The following is a 23,562-nucleotide window of genomic DNA, read 5'->3' as shown; positions in this document are numbered from 1 at the left end:
CAAAGGGTTAAAGGGAATTCCAGGAAAAAGCAAGATGCATGTCCAGAATCACAGGCATAAACATAGCACAGCTTGTTTACCGCATCATGAGCGTTCTATATGGCTTCTGAATAAAGCATGCGAGACGCTGCAGTGGGGGGCTGGAATAGGGGAGTTGGAGGAGGCAGGTCACGGAATGCCTGGTATCTTACAGGCCATGTTAGAAAGTTTTCATTGTTCTTGAGGTAATGGGTAGCCAGTGACAGATTTGGGGCCCTTGAAAATGTCAAGGAAGTTTTCGAGAAGAAGGGAAAGATAGAACCCAGGAACCATATCCTCCCTGCAGAATTCTCAACTTCAGAACACTGTTGACAATAACAGGGCATGATGACTGTGTTTCTTCCTCATGGAAACAAATCCCTATCATCTTCATTTGATGATAGCATAATATCATTGTCATTTCCCTGTTCCCTATTCATAGCCCCTTTTGGAATAATACTGTCCCTCCAGTATGATGAATTACTAATTAATATTCGACTATTTTTAAAAGGATGAAACTTTTGGAAACTGTGAGTGATAATATTATCATAAATCGATCTCGTTTAGAAACCCCATGATATCTGAAGAAGAGAATCATGTCAACAGCATCCTTGGAGGTATTTAAGTTTATTGTTTTTTAAAAATTATTCCATAATATGAGAGTATATAAGAAAGATACTTTGGTTGAAGCATGCTGTGTAATATCAGAAAAGGATTATGATTCTAGTTTGTAGAAACACCAGCAATTAATGGAATTGCTCTTGGGGGAGAATTCAACATATAGTTTTAAACGTGTTAAAAATTTTACATGATCTACTGAATAATGTAATATACCCAAAGCATTTGGAATCTCCGGTATTAAAAATCATGAATGGTATTTTTTTTCTGCATTTTCAAATATTCCAAAGACCATATATTTACCACATTTCTTATTATTGAGATATTGCTGTGGACTCAATACTTCATAAAGTTTTTTTTCTTAAGGAAAAAAAATTTTTTACATGATCCTTTAAGGATTCTTCTAGAATAAACCTCTGGGTAAGGCCGCTCACTTGATATCATAACTTGAGATACATCTCTGGGCCTTGAGATAATGGCATTATCTTCTTCCCTTTCTCCCTCAAACCCCACCAATTATTAATCCTTCCCGCTTTCCACAACTTCATTACCACATGTGCTGTGAGTGACTGAAATCCACTGAATGTGTTTTCAGAATAACATAATTTCACAGAGAATCTTCAATTCCATGCATGATGGACTAGGAAATAAAGAAAGTCATCCTCTGCCAGATTCAAAGAGGCTATAACCCATTCACTGTATTTGGTGGTGCTGTGACAGCAGCCGTCTTCCATGGGTGCAGTACAGGGAGAAGGGGTACCCACTCCCAAGAATGACAGGAGAGGACAGATGCATTAACTGCAGGAAATCCTCCTAAATAAAATAACCCAGCCAAACAGGAAAACAGAAAATCTCAAAATGACCCAGTGGTCCCCAGAGAAGGCTACCAAATAAAGGACAAATCCCCCAGCTAATCCGGAGGGCTCTGGCTTGAGAACATAATCAGGGGCAATCTCACAGGCAAGCAGAGGAGGCTGTGCCTCACCTGGAAGAATCCAAGTCGATGTTCAAAGTTAGCTCTTCACCCTGGTCCTCAGGAGCAGGAAGTGGGCCACAGGGATCTAGGGTCCACCTCTCAGCTCTGCCCATGAAAGCACTGGGAACCACTGGGTGGCTCAGTCAGTTAAGCATCTGAATCTTAGTTTCAGCTCAGGTCATGATCTCAGCATCATGAGATCCAACCCTGCGTCAATCTCTGTGCTCAGCATGGAGTCTGCTTGGTTTTCTTTCTCCCCCTCCCTCTGCTCCTCCTCCCTATACTTGCATTCTCTCTCTTTCAAATAAATAAATAAATCTTAAAAAAAAGAGGTATATTAATAAATCAATATGTCACCAGCTGCTGCTGGAGGTCTTATAGGGGTGCCTAAACAGTTTCACTCATACCCCAAGACCCAAAACTTTAGTTTTATAACACCAGCAAAACCTGTCCTATGCACAGTACAGGCATTACTGTGACAGGACATATACATTGCTGAACAAAAATCATAAGGTTTATGCAGAATATGGGGTTAGGGCAAACCACTCAAGACATGTGTCGGGGCGCCTGGGTGGCTCAGTCGTTAAGCGTCTGTCTTCGGCTCAGGGTGTGATCCCAGAGTCCTGGAATTGAGCCCCACATCAGGCTCCTCTGCTGGGAGCCTGCTTCTTCCTCTCCCACTCCCCCTGCTTGTGTTCCCTCTCTCGCTGGCTGTCTCTATCTCTGTCAAATAAATAAATAAAGTCTTTAAAAAAAAAAAAAAAGACGTGTAACTCTGTACCCCAAGCTCTTTTGGTATCAACAATTAGAAGCTCAAGAAATAAGTTAGAGAACCCAAACATGCCACTCAGCAGGACTGGGGAATGCCCCAGGGGACACTGAAATATTCTCCACCTCAACAGTGGAAATGTGGCTTGCAGGTCTAAGAAAATGCACGTGGAACTAGACTACAGATATACCCACAGAAGGTAGTGCAATCTGCCCAAGGCTGGGAGAGCCCCACCCTGGGGTGAAGCTGATGTTTCATTTGCTTCATACAGGGCTAAAAAGGCTTCTGTGTGTGCCTCAGACAACAGAATGTCTTTTTCTTTCCTACTGAAGGTTATAATCGCACTCTTCTGGTTCACATTGCTGAGGAAAAATCACATACCAATCAACAGAACATCCACATCATGTGATGTCATACCCTCACTTACCAATCGCATGTTGGCTAATTCAACATTACAGGGAATTGTGTTGTAGGGGGACAACTTACCTGACTTTCTGCTCTGTCTCTCTCCTCCAGACCAGGTAGCCCAGAGTGGAGCAGGGAACAGAGGTCTGGGTGTCACCATCAAATCACAGGTTATAATGATCCTAAAATGGACCACTATCTTCCTTTGTCTGTAGCTGATAGTAAGGGGTTGCCAGAGCTTGTGGGAAACAAGCCTGAGTTGCATATGGGCAAAAGTAGGCATAGCTCCATGAGAGGGTTTATAACATTAGACTGTCTCACAGGAGGCAAGTACAGGCAATATAAGTACAGTGAACTTTTCTAGACCTTCAGCTGTACTGAGAATGGGGGTGGAAGGAAGTGGGTGGGAGTGGCATGGTGGGCCGTAAAGTAAAAAGAAAGGAGAATGTAGTGTCATGTAAGCCAGGAGGAAAAGATTTCTAAGAAGAGAGAGGCCAGCTGTGTATAAGGCTGTTGAAAGATCAAGTAACAGGAAATCCTTGGATCTGGCAACATGAAGAATATTGTTTTGTTTGACAAGAGCAATCACAGCAGAAGGATGGAGACAGAAGCCTGCTTAGAGTGAACAAGGAGAATGTGTTGTAAGGAAGTGCAGAGACTTCAGAGGCTTGTAAAAGGCCAGGTGGTAAATGTTTTAGACTTTGCAGACCTTACGGTCTCTGTCACAACTACGCAATTTTGCCATTGTAAGGTGAAAGCAGCCACAGATAATATGTACGCAAATGGGCATGGCGGTGTTCCAATAAAACGTTATAGAGTGAAATTTGCATTTCATATAGTTTTTCCATGTCAAAAAACATATTCTTTTGATTTTTTCCCCAAACATTTATAAACGCAAAACCCACTCTTAGCTCTTGAGCTGCACAAAAATGATTGTCAGGCCAGATTTGGACTGCAGGCCATAGTGTGCCAGCTCCTGCGGTAAACCTCTCAAAGGTTTTCTGTGAATGGTGTTAAGATGCAGTCTATAGATCGAAAGGGAATGCACATTCCTTGCAGGAGAGACATTTTCTCATTGTTGTCTAGTCTCTCCTCAGCTTCTAACCCAGGGCTTAGCACATAATAAGTGCTTAAGAAATATGTGCTAAACAAATGAATTAATTTAACCTAGATCTATTAAATCCACTTTCTTCTCTAGCCCGCTGCCACACAGGCACATAGCTTGAATTAGAGCCTACAAAAGTTCTTAGCAGATAACATAATAATAACCCATCTCTGTGAGTTGTATGTGTGATTCCTTCATTCCTGCTGGGACAGGAGTCATACCTGTCTGCCAGACTGGCTGCCTGCTTACTTGGCCTTGCTTGGAAACCCCCGACATAGACATCTGCCTGTGTGTTCAAACTTTCACCCTGCAAATTCATTTGAGACTGCTATCCTGTTTTTTGAAAATAGCCTCGTTGAGTGAAGAAATTGCCCACCTGCATCCTGATGTCAATTTCTTTAGAACCCGTTTCCTTAATAGAGATACCAAACTAAATGATAAGGCCCAGCCAAAAAGAGTATAGATAATAGATATGTATGTATGCATCTACAGAGAGAGAGAGATATAGATACATACATATATACACATACATCCTTTAAACACATGGACATAGACACATGTACATGTACACAAATATATATATATACACACACACATATACTTATACTTAGCCTCTCACATTTCCCTCCTTCTCTTTAGAGAGGCCTGCTATCTTGTCTTTTTTGCAGCCTCTGAGCCGCTTTGCCTTATAAGCCCATAAATGGGTAAGCCCTTTCAGACTCCTCCAGGCCCTCTGCAGCTATGCTGGCTGAGGAAGCAGACTACCCTGGGTTTGAGGAACGGCAGAATTTTCCTTGATCTACTAGCCATTTGCTAAGGACTCTGCTACACACAAATCCGAGGTCTGTGTTTGCAAAGAACACTTGAGAAGACAGAGCCAGGGAGAGGCGCTGTCGGCATAGAATTTCCACTATAAAAATGACTCAAGGAGCAAATGCTCACATTGCTTTTTCCCTCCTCTGAACTCACATTGCTTTCAGTGTAAGCCACTTGGAATTTAATCACACACTGCACTGGGATATTAAAGCCCTCCACCCATCTTTTCAGCCTTATCATTCATTGCACACTTTTTTGATCCCCACAGCCTATAAATATAGTCACACTAAATTTTCTGCTGTTTCCCAACAACCCACTTATCTCCACCTCATTTATTCGCTCATTTTGCAACCTGCAACCTACCCGTCTCTCCTCTGGCCCTCATCTCTTTCTCTCAAAGTCCCACCCATCCTTCAAGGCTTTACTATAATTCTCTTTCTTCCAGAAAATTTTCCCAGATGCCCACATTGGCATTCACATCTCTAGGTCCGACCTTCCACTTCATTTTGTTTCTTCCTCTGTTGCAACATCTGCCACATGTATTGGGTTTCCATGGACAGAGCATGCAATCTAGAGTTATACTGGTGGTTCAAGTCTTATCTCTACCAATTACTCACATAGGGATCTTAATGAAGTGAGTTAACATCTCTGAGCTGTTTCTCATTGATAAAATGCCTAAATGTGTTCAAGTTTACTTGAGTACCAAATGAGATAATGAATGGAAATGACCTGGCTTAGGTGATCAACAAAAGACCAGTTTGTTTTTTCATCTCACCCCAATCTGTAAAGGATGACTTTATCTCTATAACTTCCATATTTGCTCCTACCCAAGTATTTTCCATTAGGGACCTGGCCTATTTTCTCAAGAGGAAAGTAATTAAACCCAAAAGTCTAAACCCAACAGCTCAAGTTAAACAAAAATTGAATCAGTTATAGAGAAAAGGAATTCTAAAACCATCTTGTACCATTTCCTATCTTCAAACAAATAAGAGTCTGTCACCTGATAGCCACGGTTGTCTACACATGCACCCAGTGGAATCACTGGTTATTATCTGGTGCCAAAAATCCATGCCCACAAAACTGCCTTAGCAAAAGATTTTCCTCTCTAGTTTACATCCCTTCAATGTGCTAACTATACTTACAATCATGGCAATACTGCCTTGGTTTGTAAATAAGGAATTCTTGAAAGAAACTATTAAGAAAACATTCACCCTTGGGGAGCCTGGGTGGATCAGATGGTTAAGTGTCTACCTGTGGTTTGGGTCATGATCTCCAGGTCCTGGGATCAAGCCCCACATCAAGCTTCCAGCTCATCGGAGAGTCTGCTTCTCTGTTTCCCTCTGCTCTACCCCCGGCTTGTGGGCGTGCTCTCTCTCTCTCTCTCTCAAATGAATAAATTTTAAAAATCTTAAAAAAAAAAAAAAGCATTCACCCTCTATGGGTGACTCTTTGATATTTCTGATCTTATCTTTAATTCTCTCAGCCTTTAAACATTTCAAAGCAACGATGGCATTAGAACAAATGCAGCTTCTCCCATTCTACAAAATGGAAAATTTAGAATCATAACAGTAAGGACAATATGGTAATGTTGCCATTAATCTCTCTACCACGACCAATAAAATCTAGAAGCCTGGTCAGTGGTGTCCCTAGTCAAAGAGTTGGCTCAAACTTGGCTGGTGGTCATCATCCTTCTCGGGCCACGTTTAGCCTCCACCAGACTGAGCAAGAATGATCCAATGTGAAGTGCTTAGAGTAGGATATTTTCAATTTGCAATGAAAGAAAAAGAAGAGTTAGAAATGCAAGGCAGGAGTTGATAGCGCTACAAGTAAAAAAGTGTTTTTGAAAAGGAAATTCACCCAAGAAGATGATCACATTGAAAAATCAAATCTCAGGAGAAACAGGCCATATGCTAGTAAAGGTCAGTTATTTCTCCTAAATCAGAGTTGTTGCAACCAGCTATTCGTTTTAAAGTGAGTTCCTTGGTGTTTGTGTTTACAGATCCTGGTCTCTCTCTTATAGGGTGACTACTAAAAGGGGGGAAAAGGCAAAAATATCATTTTCTATGACCCATACCTGGGAATATTAAACAGAGCTTGGTTATTTAAATATGCTGTTTGTACTAAATTCAAAGTGCATTATCCTACATCTCAGTTGATATTGAAACACTTTGCCAAATGCTTAATGCCCAGAAAAACTATATTAGACCTTAACAGCTATGGTTTAAAAATAAGTAATGTCAGAATTTTTTCAGTAGCTCTTGAATTAACTCTTGGTCATCCAGCATGATCTGAATAATGCCTAAAATAGTCCCTGAATTGTAAAGGAACTATTGAATAGTGCAGAAGAAATACTAAGAATTTGCTTAGGTGTTTCTGAAGGGAGTTTAGACCTTACCAAGATATGGGGTAAGGCACAGAGCTTCCATGCCCTTTCCAAGTGCACCACTCTCCCCAAATTCCCACACGTTCACCAGCCCAGAATCTCTCTGAACCAGTCCTTTTGGGTTTTTATGGAGGCTTCATTAGAAGGCATGATTGATTAAATCATTGGCCATTGGTGATTGATTCAACCTCCCACTCTTCTCCAGTGGGGGAGGGGACTGAAAATACAACACAAAACAAACAGGTCTTTGGTTGTCCTGGCAAACAGTCCCATTCATTGGTGGGGTCCAGAAGTCGCCTCATTTGAATAACAAAAGACACCTTTATGGCTCTATTCCCTTAGGAAATTTCAAGGGTTTTAGAGGATCTGGGCCAGAAACAGGGCTGAAGACCAAATACATATTTCTTACTATAAATCACAATATCACGGGGACAAACCAGAAGTTGGGGTGACTACAACAACTAAAGGTACTCCATGGTGAACCGTCCAAAGTGGCAAATAACTCTCAGTTTGGAGAGTACCAAAACGCTGGGATAAGAACATCCAAGGAGCTGGTACCTGCCAGAGATGATTCTTCCTAAAAAGGAGTCGACAAATTAATAGGCTCCCACAGGACACAGACCTAGATCCAGGGCCATCTGACCTTCTTTAAGAAGCCAGGTTAATAGCATCATATATTTACCAAGTCAAATCCTATAATAGGGGCTTTATCTACCTCATACCATTTCATCCTAGGAATACTTCCACAAGGTAGGAATTATTTTCCCCACTTTACAGAGAAAGGAGTTGAGGCCCCAAGGGGTGAATGAATTTGTCTGCGGTGACACAGCTTGTTACGTGGCCGAGGTGGGGTTCAAACTTTGTTTGTATAGTGTCTAAGTCTGAATACTTAACCACCATGCATCCCAGACCCCTAGGAGCCCAGAGAGAGGGGAATCAAAGACTCAGGAGAGGTTAAAGGCCAAAGCCAAGACTGGAATGAACGTATCTGCTAGTTGACCTTTAAATATTTCAAGTTAAAGGCTGGGCTCTGATGATTTGTTCTGGATGACCAATGCAGTTCCTTTTTCATGTTTCTTCAGGCTCCCTTTAGCTAGATTCTCATTCCCTAGTTTTCATTATACAATTCTGTCTCCCATGGTTGGTCCAGGCACGGGACCTTTCTAAATTCCTTCTTAATCCCTGAATGTTAATCTCCACCCTGTAAGGTCTCTTGATAGCTGGCAGAACCCACTCCATCAACCCCAGCTGGAACCTTTGGCACACAGATGGGCCCCTAACTTTTCTGATTTCCCTTCCCTGTGACTCCATCCCTCCCACCGCACCATTGGGGTAGAGTTAATACCCAAACAGGAGGTCACAGTATCCTATAACAGCAGTAATGCTGTGGCTGAGCAAAAATTCCAATTCTGAGGAGACATTCTAAAGATGGTAAGTTCAAAAACCCCTCATCCCTTTTTCTTTGGTTCCAAAAGAGGCCACAAATCAGCCTTGTCAAACACCCATATAGATTCTATCTATTAAGTGGCATATAAAAAGCAAGGACCCTTTTCAGATATTCAGGCTTGAGTGGAAATTTACTCTGCTGACCTCCAGGCCATTGCTGAGAAAACATTTTCTCTCTGCCAAAAAATTCTAGCAGCCTCTCTTTTTCAGGTTCAGTTCATTGATTCAGTGGGTATACCAATACCTTTCTTCTCAGGTCCAGCCTGTCAGATACATAGCTCCTTCTGATTTTCCCAGAATGCCACATTTTGCTCAGGAAGTCTTAATGGGTGCTTTAATATCAGCTTAGTACTCCCTCCATTATTCCTGAACCCTGACAGCCCCATCACATTTCTCCCCTTTAATGTTTAATGCTATGATGACTGTTACTGATTAGGACTAAATTTTACCCCAGGGTGTCCAGGGAATAAATGTTTTTATTAAGAGTATAAAAGAGGGAAAGCCATTCTGAAAAATAGAAAAGATTCCTGTGATTTCCCTCTTGAGACTCATTGAGTAGAGAGCAGAGCTGGCTTGTGGTTATTATTTGATCAGCTAGAGCTAATCTGTGTTGATGCCTCCTGCCAAGTTCTGCCATTTGTGTGTGATTTCTCATCTACTAATACATAATGTATAGATCTGGATATCGGCAAATCAATTATCCTGCTTCAAGGAAGCAAAACCAAACTAATGGAAACATTAGCCTAAGACTTCAGGAAAATTGGAGAATTGAAGACCCAGGTGTGGGTGTTTTATAAGTGTGTGTGGGAACTTTCAAAGAAGAGGGAGGCAGGAGAAGGGGTCCAAAGAGCAAAGGAGGGGAAATGAGGAGCAAATTTTCATTGCTTGGGTCCAAAATAACCTGGCTGTTTTGTGTAGAGGACAGCTGGCTATAATAACAAAGATTCATGTGAAACAACACCCAGATGATTCCCAGAACCTTGGCTTCCTTGTGTTAAATTATCAAATGCAACAAGATATGTATTTAGCTCTATTGAGCCAAACTAAGGATCGGCATGAACATACGCTGGAGAAATTATAAGTAACAGGCTGTTCTAGGGAAGATTGTCTGTGGCATGCTTGAATTCTTCAGTTCACAAGAAATCTGAAAATTGATGGCACAGACACAATGTCTTAATATCCGTGGGGGGTTAGAAGATGTGAAATTGGGTGGGGTCGGGGGTACTCCTAAAGGCAGGCTTCAAGCACTGTGTACTTGCAAAGCTAGTTTAAATCCATCTCTCTCCAGAGATTGATTTTTAAAACATACACAATGCCCTTTTAGTTATTTACATGTAAAGATGTTACTGGATGTGTTGTTATTTTTCAGGAAATATAGATTTTTCTAGGTGAATTTAATCCAGAATTTTATGATTTAAGACACTTGTAAGAAGCAATTTTTTATACCACTAAGAATTCCTTGGATGGAGCTCAGTGCCTAGCATGTAGTAGGTGCTTAAGAAATGCTTAAATGGAAATGTAGATGAGTGAGTGAGTGAATGAGAGGTCTCATTTGCATTCAGCTAGAGCATTCTGTATGCATATGGGTGTAGGCTGATAATAACTAAATATTTTTAAGAAGAGTAGGAGGACCCTAGGCTCACCTCTTACCATGGACACAACTAGATAACACTCACATCAATGTAAATAACCCAGAAAACAGCCTGAAAACTGGCAGAATCAACTGCACAAATAAATGTAGAGAAGAGGTCACATGGAAGAGGGTAGGAAGGGCAGAGATCCAGTGGGGAACTAAACAGACTCCTGGGACTATCTGCTGGAGGGAGGGACACTGTGGACATGGAAAGGGAAGAGAAGCAGACCCCCACGGTGAGGAGCTTGCACGGGAAGATGAATCCCCACAACATTTGGCTTTGAAAACAAGAAGGGCCAAATTTTGTGAGTTCTTCAACCAGTAGCAGTTAAAGCCTAGAATTTTAAAAAATCAGTAGGCTTGGCTCAGAGAGAGCTGGAAGGACAGGAGGAAACTGAGTCCTTGCCCTTGAAGAGATAGCACAACAACAGCCTACAAAGATAGAGCGTAGAAGCAGCAGTATTAAAGGTGCCAAGACATTCAGGAGGGATTGTTATTTACTCATCTCAGAGCCTACCACAGGGACAGAAATCAATCACTGGGGAACTCCTCCAGGAACAAAGGAACTGGCAGGTACCATTTCCCTCCCCCACTCCCTAGGATAAACACAGAGCTACCTGCAGGACTCCCTACCTAACTTGCTAGCACTGCTGCCCTGACCCCTCCTGACCCCATCCTCATGCTGAACAAGACCCATCTATATGCTGCCTACAAGAGACTCATTTCAGACTAAAAGACACATGCTAATTGAAAGTGAAGGGATGGGAAAGCATTTTTCATGCAAATGAATGTGAAAAGGCCAGAGTAACAATACTTACATTGGACAAAATAGACTTTAAACAAAGAAGGACACTATATAATCATTCAGGGAACAATCCAACAAGAATACATAAAAATTGTCAATATTTATGCACCCAACATGCGAGCACCCAAATATTTAAAGCAGTTAATAACAAACATAAAGGAAATAAGCAATAGTAATACAATAATAGTAGGGGACTTTCATATCCCACTTACATCAATGGACAGATCACCCAATCAGAAAATCAATAAGCAAACAGTAGCTTTGAATGACACATTGGATATATTCAGAAAATTACATCCTCAAACAGCAGAATATACATTCTTTTCAAGTACACATGGAACATTCTCCAGAATAGATCACATTTTAGGCCGCAAAACAAGTCTCATGAAATTCGAAAAGATCAAAGTCATTCTATGCATCTTTTCTGACCACAACACTATGAAACTACAAATCAACCACAAGAAAAAAACCTGGAAAGAGCACAAATACATGGAGGTTAAATAATATACTATTGAACAAAGAATGGGTCAACCAAGAAATTAAAGAGGAAATAAAAAAAAAAAATACATGGGGCAGATGAAAATGAAAACACAAGGATCCAAAACCTTGGGGATGCGCAAAATTGGTTCTAAGAGGGATGTTTGTAGCAATACCAGCCTACCTCAAGAAGCAAGAAAAATCTCAAATGAACAACCTATCCCTATATCTAAACGAGCTAGCAAAAGAAGAACAAGCAAACCCGAAACCAGCAGAAGGAAAAAAATAATAAAAATTAGACAAGAAATAAATGAAATTTTAAAAAATGAAATCTTGCCATTTACAATGACGTGGATGGAGCTAAAGAGTATTATGCTAAACAAAATAAGTCAGTCATAGAAAGACAAATACCATGTGATTTCACTCATATGTGAAAGTCAAGAAACAAAATAAATGAGCAAAGGAAAAAAAGAGAAAGGGGCAAACCAAGAAATAGACTCTCAGCTATAGAGAACAAACTTAGGGTTACCAGAGGTGAGGTGGGTGGGAGGATGGGCTAAACAGGTGATGGGGATTGGGAGTACACTCATGATGAGTACTGGATGTTGTATAGAAATGTTGAATCATTAAATTGTACACTTGCAACTAATATTACACCGTTTGTTAACTACTAGATTTTTTTTAAGACTTTATTTATTTATTTGACAGGGAGAGAGAGAGAGAGAGAGAGAGAGCACAAGCAGGGAAAGTGGAAGAAGGAGAAAAGGGTCCCTGCTGAGCAGGGAGCCCAAGGTGGGGCTCAATCCCAGGACCTTGGGATCATGACCTGAGCCGAAGGCAGTTAATAGACTGAGCCACCCAGGCACCTCAACTAAGTAGAATTTAAATAAAACTTTCAAGCAATTTTAAAAATAAGAAATAGGGGCGCCTGGGTGGCATAGCGGTTAAGCGTCTGCCTTCGGCTCAGGGCGTGATCCCGGCGTTACGGGATCGAGCCCCACATCAGGCTCTTCTGCTATGAGCCTGCTTCTTCCTCTCCCACTCCCCCTCCTTGTGTTCCCTCTCTCACTGGCTGTCTCTATCTCTGTCAAATAAATAAAATAAAATCTTTAAAAAAAATAATAATAAAATAAAAATAAGAAATAAAAAAACAATAGATCAATGAAAACAGAAGCTTCTTACAAAAGAGCAACAAAACTGATAAACCTTTAGCCAGATTCATCAAAAGAAGAGAGGATTTAAGTAAGCAAAACCAAAAATGAAAGAGGAGAAATAACAACTGACACCACAGAAATACAAACAATTGTAACAGAATATTATGAAATATATATGCCAACAAATTGGACAACCTAGAAGAAATGCATAAATTCTGAGAAACATATAACCTCCCAAAATTGAATCAGGAAGAAATAGAAAATTTGAACAGACAAATTACCAGCAATGAAATTGAATCAGTAATCAAAAAACTCACAACAAACAAAAGTCCAGGACCAGATGGCTTCACAGGTGAATTCTACCAACATCTAAAGAAGAGTCAATACCTATTCTTCTCAAAATATTCCGAAAAATAGAAGAGGAAAGAAAACTTCCAAATTCATTCTATGAAGCCAGCATTACCCTGATACCAAAACCAATTAAAGACACCACTAAAAACGAGAACTACAGGCCAATATCTCTCCTGAATAAAGATGCAAAAACCCTCAACAAAATGTTAGCAAACTGAATCCAACAATACATTAAAAAAATCATACACCACGATCAAGTGGGACTTTTCCCCTGGGTTGCAAGGGTGGTTCAGTATTTCCAAAAAAAATCAAGTCATACGTCACATCAATAAGGAAAGCATAAAAACCACATGCTCATTTCAATAGATGCAGAAAGAGCATTTGACAAAGAACAACAGCCATTCATGATAAAATCCCTCCAGAAAGTAGGTTTAGAGGGAACATACATCAACATAATAAAGGCCATATATGAAAAACCCACAGCCAAGGTCATACTCAATGGGGAATAACTGAGAGCTCTCCTCCTAAGATCAGCAACAAGACAAGGATGTCCACTCTCACCACTTTTATTCAACATAGTACTAGAAGTCCTAGCCACAGCAGTCAGACAACATGAAGAACTAAAAGGCATCTAAATTGGTTAGGAAGAAGTAAAACTCTATTTGTAGATGACATGATATTCAATATAGAAACCTTAAAGACTCCACCCAAAAGCTACTAGAAGTCATAAATGAATTCAGTAAGATCACAGGACACAAAATCAATGTACAGAAATCTGTTGCATTTCTATACACTAATAATGAAGCAGCCAAAAGTGAAATTATGAAAACAAGCCCATTTATAATTGCACCAAAAACAATAAAATACCTGAGAATAAACTTAACCAAGTAGGTGAAAGACCTGTACTGTGAAAACTATAAAACACTGATGAAAGGAATTCAAGTCAGACAAAGAAATTGAAAGACAGTCCAGGTTCATGGATTGGAAGAAGAAATATTAAAATGTCTATATTACCCAAAGCAATCTACAGATTTAATGCGATCCTTATCAAAATACCACCATCATTTTTCACAGAACTAGAACAAAGAATCTTGTAATTGGTAGAGAGCCACAATAGACCTCGAAGAGCCAAAGCAATCATGAAAAATATAAATGAAACTAGAGGTATGACAATTCTAGACTTCAAGTTATACTACAAAGTGGTAACAATTAAAACAGAATGGTGCCGGCATAAAAATAAACACATAGGTCAATGGAATAGAATAGAAAACCGCAAAATAAACCCACAATGATATGGTCAATTAATCCTTGACAAAGCAGGAAAGAATATGCAATGGGAAAAAGTCTCTTCAACAAATGGTATTGGGAAAACTGGACAGCTACATGCAAAGGAATGGAACTGGAACACTTTCTTACACCATACACAAAAATAAATTCAAAATGAATTAAAGACCTAAGTGTGAGTCCTGAAACCATAAAAATCCTAGAAGAGAGCACAGGCAGCAATGTCTTGGACATAAACCATAGCAACATTTTTCTAGATATGTCTCCTGAAGCAAGCAAGCATAAAAGCAAAAATAAACTATTGGGACTACATCAAAATAAAAGCTTCTGCACAGTGAAGGAAACAATCAGCAAAACTAAAAGGCAACCTAAAGGGGAGAAGATACTTACGAATGATATATCCAATAAGGGTCAGTATCCAAAAAATATAAAAAACTTATACAACTCAACACCCAAAACCCAAATAATCCTTTTAAGAAATAGGCAGAAGATATGAACAGACATTTCTCCAAAGAAGACTTACAGATGGCCAAAAGACTCATGGAAAGATGCTCATTACTCATCATCAGGGAAAGGCAAATCAAAACCACAATGAGATATCACCTCACACCTATCACAATGGCTAAAATCAACAACACAAGAAACGACGAGTGTTCGTAGGGATGTAGAGAAAAAGGAACCCTCATGCACTGTTGGTTGGAATGCAAACTGGTGCATCCACTGCAAAAACATTATGGACTTTCCTCAAAAAATTTAAAATAGAACTACTCTATGATCCAGTAATTGCACTACTGGTATTTACCCAAAGAATACAAAAACAAAAAACAAAAAACCACTATTGCAAAAAGATATATGCACCCCTATGTTTATTGCTGCATTATTTACAATAGCCAAATTATGGAAGCACCCCAAGTATCCATCAGTTGATGAATGGATAAAGAAGATGTGATATATATTTATATAATGGAATATTATTAAGCCATTTAGAAGAATGAAATCTTGGCATTTGCCATGACATGGATGGAGCTAGAGAGTATAAGGCCAAGCAAAATAATTCAGGGAGAGACAGACAAATACCATGTGATTTCAGTCATATGTGAAAGTCAAGAAACAACAACAACAACAAAAAAAAAGAGCAAAGGGAAAAAAGAAAGAGTGACAAACCAAGAAACAGATTCTTAACTATAGAGAACAAACTGATGGTCACCAGAGGGGAGCTGGGTGGGGGTGGGTGGGTGAAATAAGTGATGGGGATTAAGAGTACACTTATCATGATGAGGACTGAGTAATGTATAGAATTATTGAATCACTGTATTGTACCCCTGAAACCAATAGAACACAGTACGTTAACTATACTGGAATTAAAGTTAAAAACTTAAAAATAATTTTTTAATTATAATAATATTTTTATGAATATTTTAAATGATTATGACCACTTTCCAGTATTTAGTAGTTAGTCCATCCCTTTATGAATGAAGTAAAAACCAAATCACAGTCCTATATTTGTGAGTAGAATACGGAAAAGATAGGTACCCACTGTATGATCTGTTCACTTGGGAAGTCAGCATCCTTAGAGATGGTATAAGACTCAGCTATAACATGCCATTAAGAAAAGTCGAGCTAAGCAAGCATCAATAGATACCATAAGGCCTGAGATACTGAGAGTGGAATTCTACACAGGTGGGCAAAATTCTGGTTGGTTCAAAGGATAGAAAAAGCCAAATTTATCTAAAACAAATATCACAATGTGGTGGTGGCCTATAAAATTCAATAACTTAAATGTGTGTCAGACAGGCTACTGTGGTGATGTGAACACAGACAGAAATAATTCTGATGCTACCACTACTAGCAACGACCATGCAATGAACACCCTGTGCTGTGTACTTTGACTCATTTCATTTAACACTCAAAACTGCCTGAAGCTGAGGGTCATTACCTCTGTTTTATAAATGAGAAAAAAATCATGGACAAAAGATAACGTAGCTTTCCAGGATGGTATAGCCAGGATATGACAGAATTGGCATTTGAACCCAAGTCCATCTGATTCCAAAACTCAGCTTTTGATCCCCAACAACTAATGCCTTCAGTTTCTAAAAGGACTCATGAAAACAGAAAAGTCATATTTTGTTAGTTTGTACTGATCCCAAACATCAGTTTAATACATACCTTCACATCCTCAGTACCTATGTGAAGGTTCTGTGCTGGGTACTGGAGATACAAAGGTGAATAAAGCACAGTCCTTATTCTCAAGAAACATAGAATTTAACATAAGAACTAGACACAGGCACAATGAAATGTAGCATCAAAGCCCAAGAGTTGTACTAGTAATACCACTGAGGGATTAATTGTCTGTGTAGAGGAGAAATCAGAACGAATTTTTTTGTCAAAGAATTATGGATACCTTTAACTGGTATAATCAACAAGAAGATTATGAACTGAGATGAGTACAAAGTGTTATGCCCAGCGAGGTAGTTTCTAATTTTGTTGTCATTTGTTTCTGTGCAGAGCTCTCTCTGATTATGAAATATTTTATGAAATATAGTATTTCAAAATTGAAGCTGTGGAGGGTCAGGTTTCTTGCAAAACTGAAGCAGAAAAGCAAAAATGTATTCAATAATGCAATGATAATTATTACTAACAACGAAATTTCACCATTTTAATTAAATCAGTACTCCAGGAAATACAGCATTCTCTGCTGTAGAGTTGATTTTGTTCTTATATAAAAATTAAAGAAGAAAATGGCTGTGATTTTCAACATGTCATTAAACTATAGACTAATGTAGTTATAGGTAACTAATTTTTAAAAAGCAATATAGGTCAAAGAACATCAAATAACTAACTGCAATAGAAAATGTACTCATTGATTGACCAGACAAAAGAACTCTATGACTACCTTAGTACCTAATGAATCATGCATAGTAATAAAAATATCTAAAGATGGTTCTAGGAACATAAAGAAATTCTCATTAGGGAAAGAACACTGTGAACTAAAATAATTCAGTTAGATTTATTTTATGTGTAATAGAGACTTATCTTGAAAACATTTGCACAGAGGTAAATTTCAGGAAAGTTTTGAAGTCATGGGCAAATTTTCTGTGGGTTTTATAAAGAACTATTGTCTTTATCAAAGAAGGTTAGGCAAAGATTTCATAGCTATGCGCAAAAAAAACAAACTATCAAAGAGAAAATTGATAAAAGAAAAAGTTGATTTCATTAAAATTAAACACTTCCCTTTGAAGAACACTGCTAAGAGAATGAAAAGAAAAGCTACAAACTGGGAGCAAATATTTGTAAAACAAATGAACAGATCTGTCAGATAATGGGCTGATATCCAGAATATATATAGAACTCTTACAACTCAATAATAAAAAGCAAACAACCCAATTAGTAGTGGAAAAGACCTGAATAGACATTTCATCACAGAAAATACAGTAAGTACTCCCCTCTTATCCACAGGGGCTACATTCCAAGACCCCCAGTGGATGCCTGAACCAGCAAAGAGTACCAAACCCTATATATGCTGTTTTTTTCCTGTACATACATACTTATGATGAAGTTTAATTTGTAAGTTAAGCGCAGTAAGATATTAACGACAATAACTGATAATAAAATGGAACAATTATGAGAATACTGTAATAAGTTATGCAAATGTGGTCTCTCTCAAAATGTGTTATTATACTGTACTCACCCTTCTTTTTGTGAGGATGTAACATGATAAAATGCCCACATCGTGAGGTGAAGTGAGGTATTCAATGACATAGGTATGGTGATGTAGCATTAGGCTGCTATTGACCTGACCATTTGTCAGAAGGAGGATTCTGTTTCTGGGAACACAGTTGGTTTACCACAGGTAACTGGAACCGTGGCAAGTGAAACTGTGGATAAGGCCAGATCACTGTATACGCACGGCAAATAAGAACATGGAAAGATGTTCAAATCTTATAATGTATTGGGTATCCACTAGTTACAAATAACATCCTTGTTAGGGAAATGCAAATTAAAACCACAGTGAGATATGACTGCACGCCTGTTAGAATGGCTAAATTAAAGACCGTCTACTACGTGTTGGTGAGAATATGCAACAATTGGAAATCTCACACACTGCTGATGAGAACTGTAAAATTGTCCACCACTTTGAAAAGCATTCTGGCAATTTCTTAAAAGCTAAATATATACCTACCACATGACCCAACCATTTCACTTCTAGGTAATCACCTGGGAGATATAAAAACGTATGTCCAGGGGTGCCTGGGTGGCTCAGTTGGATAAATAGCTGACTCTTGATTTCATCTCAGGTCATGATCTTGGGGTCCTGGGATCGGGATCGAGCCCTGTGTCAGGCTCCACGCTCAGCAGGGAGTCTGCTTCTCTCCCTCTCCCCCTGCCCCATCCCTGCTCATGCTTTCTCTCTGTCTCTCAAATAAATAAGTAAATCTTAAAAAAAAAAAAAAGCACAAAAAAAACACATATGTCCACACAAAGACTTCTTTATGAATGTCCATAGCAGCTTTATTCGTATTAGCCAAAAACTAAGGGGAAAATGTTCATCACCTTGTGAATGAATAAACAATGTGCGATATATCCATACAACAGAATATTAATAATAAAAAGGAACAAACGATTGATACATGCCACAACAAGGAGGAAGCTCAACAGCTTTATGTTAAGTGAAGGAGACCAGATTTAAAAGGCACATGCGGTAGATGCCATTTATATGGCATATTGAAAAGGCAAAACTAATGTGAGAGATACATGTCAATAGTTACCAAATCTGATGGGGGTGGGGAGGAGAGGGAAGACTGACTACAGGCAGGCATGAAGGAAGTTTCCAGAGTGATGGAAACATTGTATACTTTGCTTGTGGTGGTAGTTACACAACTGTGTGTACTGTCAAAATTCATAAAACTATATACATCAAAAAAACATAAATTTTACTGTTTGTAAATTATACCTCAATCAACCTGACTTTAATAAAATATATATAAAATACTTATTTTATGTACCTTAAAGTTTAGTAATAGAAAAGTATTTTACACAAGCTGGATCCAACTAAAATCGTCACATGTAGGAAATCATAAACAATCATTTATTCAACAGTAAAAACAAAATTTCTACCTGAATTTACTAATAAATATTTTTAATAGGTTTTATTTATTTTTTAGAGAGAAAGAGAGCAGGGAGAGACAGAGGGGGAGGGTGAAAGAATGTGAAGCAGACTCAGCATTGAACACAGAGTCTGACATGGGGCTCAATCCCAGGACTGGGAGATCAGGACCTGAGCCAAAACCAAAAGTCAGACGCTTAACTGACTGAGCCGCCCAAGTGCCCCAATATTTTTGTATTTTTAAAAAATAATCAATCATGAGCTACTGAGCCTCAAAGGTTCCTCACCTATAAAAGAATGTATATTAAACATAGTGTAGGTTTTTCCATTACACACTCTGAAGTTAATCATTCTCGGCTAACTTTTGTCATCTTCAAAAAGTCCCAAGTTATATACTTCCCTTTAGGATGATAAAACAATAGATACCTGAACCAAATGGACTCCACTGGTTCCATTTCTGCTTTCTCAGTTGGAACAAAATATAGTCATTAGTAGGAGCCCCTTTACATCATTTTAATTTTAAGGATTATTGCAACCTGTGTGAACGCCGTGTGACCTGTGGTCTGTAGCACACTAACGAGCAGTACTGAAGGAGGAATCACACTTTTCTGGGTGAAGCTACTGACTCACTGCTGCGATTGCACGCTCACGAAGGCTGACGTCCACAAGACAAGCCCAGCTCACCATGGGCAATCTGAAGCCCAGCACCTGCCTCTGACTGAGAAAGAGTATGACTTCACATAATTGTTTCTGAGCCCTCCAAAATAGGACTTCTGGCTTGGCACATGAAAAATAGACTTCTCTCTCAGTTTATTTTCGTCTATTTGTATGGATTGTTTCACATAAAGGACTCACGAAGGGGTAGGCAGGAAGCTGCTGCAGGCCCTGGCAGAACAGCCTCATCATTTAATCTTTTGCAGAGAGCTCAAGGAGGGACTCCTATCAAGGAAAGAGCTGCAGCTGCCCTCCAGAACAGCTGATGCTTAGCATGGCACTAGGGTGACACATCCATACATCTTAATAAAGCACGGTGCATTAATCTATTAGTAGCAACTCAAGGAAATACTCCAGTGGCCAAAGCCGAGTGGTTATGTGGTCAAGACTAACAAGATAGACAGGAGAAAAGTATTACAAAGAAACTTAGCAGTGTTTTCTCTAATTCTCTCTTTTCAACATTGAGAAGAATGTTTCACAGTAGAGGAATTGCTATTGGAAGAATCAGCTGGGTGTGGTGGGGATTGAAGAATAGGAGCCGTGCAAGCAAACCAGATGTGTATTGAGGTTATTTGCACCTATTGATATACAGGGGATCTGTAGAAACAGCAACTGCCAGTTCTTGGAATGTCTGCAATGGAAAAAACAATGGAGGTGCAATTATAAGAAATGTAACTTAATTTTTAAAAAGTAAAAGAATCATGCAAGCCAAATGTGGGGTTGGGGGGAGAGGTAGCAGCCGGTTGACCAGTGTCTGTGGGGTCTAGAGTCAAACCTGTTTGCACACAACAGATGGGGTCAAGTGGAAGGTAGGCAGGTGCTATAGCAGCAGGAATGCTGAACTTAGATTCAAAAGATTTGCCCTTGAATCTCCATTCTGCTACTTGCTAGCAGAGTGACTTTTGGGAAGTTATTGAACTTCTCTAGAATTAAGTGAAATAAGGATTATGAAAGTATATGGCACTACTAGTATAAGACACCAAGTAGAATTTTGCTTGATCTCTTCACCTACTGTGGAGGCCTTAATGCATGCAGTTAAGTTTTGCATGGTGAACATTTAGTTTTAAATTTTTTATTGTACACAGTTCGTTGGCATAGAACTCCTCAATCAAGATGTCAATATCTTTCCTGAGTTGTCCCACCCAAATGGAGTCACTTTTTCAGTTGACCCACCGAAATACCCAATATACACTGCCCGAACTTGTGTGTACTTACTGGTAAATTACTTTGTAAGCATGCCTATGTCTGTTCACGTGTGCATGTCCTGTCTACTCAATTAGGATTATTGATGTATTGAGCCATAAGGCATTTTAAAGAAGAGTTTAGGACAAATTCTTCACTGTACAGGTGGGAATATCAAGGTTCAGGGAAGTCCACTGACTTGTCTCGAGTCATATATTGATTGGTGAATAAGTATTAGGACCAAGTTCTCTTCGTCCCCTGGCCAATGCTTCTTTCTCCCTTACTGTCATCACAAACTATTCTAAAAATAAGTATCTGAGGAGAAGAACCAGTTTCACTGCTATTATTTTTCATCCCTAAAATTCAGTACACATTCACACAACCTAGATGACCAGGGACATTTGAAATTTTAAATGTTTATAAATAGTTACATTCAGAAATACCGGAAGTATTCTTCCAATGATCACTTCGTTCTATAAATCCCATTCTTTCTTCATCAGGTTAATAATACTATTCTAGATTATAGATATCTTCATGCTCTATAAAACACTTTTGTATCTATTGTTAAATTTGATCAGTGTGGAAAACTGTGGAGGGGTCAGAGTGGGTAGTATTCCCCCCATTTTACAGTTGAAGAAACAGAGGGTCAGAGAGGTTAGATAATTTTCCTAGATACACATAGCTGCTCATGGGTGGAGCTGGCACTTCAACCAATTCAGGTTTTCTGGTTTAATCATCGAATGTACTCCAACTGCACTATGCTACATCATATTGATAGGTACACTCACAACAAAATATTGACTTTGAGTAAATGTACTGGATTGGCCAGAATTCTTTAGCATATAAGTGACCAAAACCCATTCAAACAAGCTTAAGGGTTTTTTATGTTTTTGTTTTTGTTTTAGAGAAAGAGAGAGTGCGAGAGAGAGCATGAGCAGGGAGGAGAGGGAGAGCAGGCTCCCCGTGAGCAGGGAGCCCAACGCAGGGCTAGATCCCAGGACCCTGGGATCATCACCTGATCCAAAGGCAGACACTTAACAGGCTGAGCCACCCAGGCACCTTGCTTAAGTTGTTTTGGTTTGGTTTGCTTTGGTTTGGTTTTAATGGCAGGGGAGTGGGAGGACTGGTGGGGGATGTGAAATCCATTGGCTTAATACAACCAAACAATGTGCAAGGCAAAGGTAGGGCAGCCTTATTGAACACCCCTAATTCTAATCTTCATAGCTTATCACCAAGTGAATGAGTACCTTTCCCTCCCAGTCCCCTTTGGAAATCCTAAGGAACAGCTCTGTTGGAAATCAGGGGCCAATTTGTATTACATGTTTATTTCTTAAGCTCCTAGACCAATCCAAAGGCTATTAGAAAATTGGGGAGGCGGGGAGAGAATTTAGCAATTGGCTCTTGTGAACCGGTATAAACTAGTCTCAACTTACCAAAGACATGTAGCACCAGTTAACCATACTTAGACCTGAACAGGTCAAGAAATTCACAGAAGCCATGAGTTCATGGCAAATGTTCCTTCCCAACACTGGAAAGGAGAAACCATTTAAATCAGCAAATATTTATTGACCACCTACTAAATGGTAGGCATTGGGCTTATGCATGTGAATATAAAAGATACATTCTCACCCTCAAGGATTTAATCCTCTAGAAGGATGATAGACCAGCTAAAGAGTGAAAGATAATGTGAGGCATACTATGATAGGAACTTTAATTCATTCTTTCACAGATATTTATGGTTCATTTATTAGGTACTGAGCATTATGCTTATATTAAAATGAGAAAGTTAGATAGTTAATACAAAAGTTCTAGTTAGGGGGGAAGAGGCCCAAGATAGACGGAGCATAGAAGGAGAGAAAAAAGAACGAGTTGAGGTCAGAGAGGTAAGCAGGAACCATTGTGTATGGAACAGTGGTTTCAAAGTGTGGTCCCCAAACCAGCAGCATCAAATCAACACCACTTAAGAACTTAGAAATGTGAATTCTCCACCTCTATTCCAGGTCTGCTGAATCAGAAACTGGGTGAAGCCCAACATTCTGGGGTTTAATAGATCCTCCAGGTGACAGTGGTATATCCATGTGATACATGCATAGAATTTTATAGATCAGGATAAGTCATTTAGATCTTAGTCTAAAGTATGGGGTCAAGATCATTGATGATTTTAAGCTGTGGGGAAAGGACTGTGACATCGGATTTGTGTTTTTAAAAAATCACTCTCTTTGGCTTTGCAGAGAGTAGAACATAGAGCTGCAAGAGTTCAAGCAGGGCAATGAGTCAGGAGACTTTTCAAGACTATAAATTAGGGTAATCTTAGATTATGAC

The sequence above is a fragment of the Ailuropoda melanoleuca genome, chromosome 13, assembly GCF_002007445.2.
Source record: "Ailuropoda melanoleuca isolate Jingjing chromosome 13, ASM200744v2, whole genome shotgun sequence".
Taxonomy (NCBI): domain Eukaryota; kingdom Metazoa; phylum Chordata; class Mammalia; order Carnivora; family Ursidae; genus Ailuropoda; species Ailuropoda melanoleuca.
Note: the sequence above shows the minus strand (reverse complement) of the source record.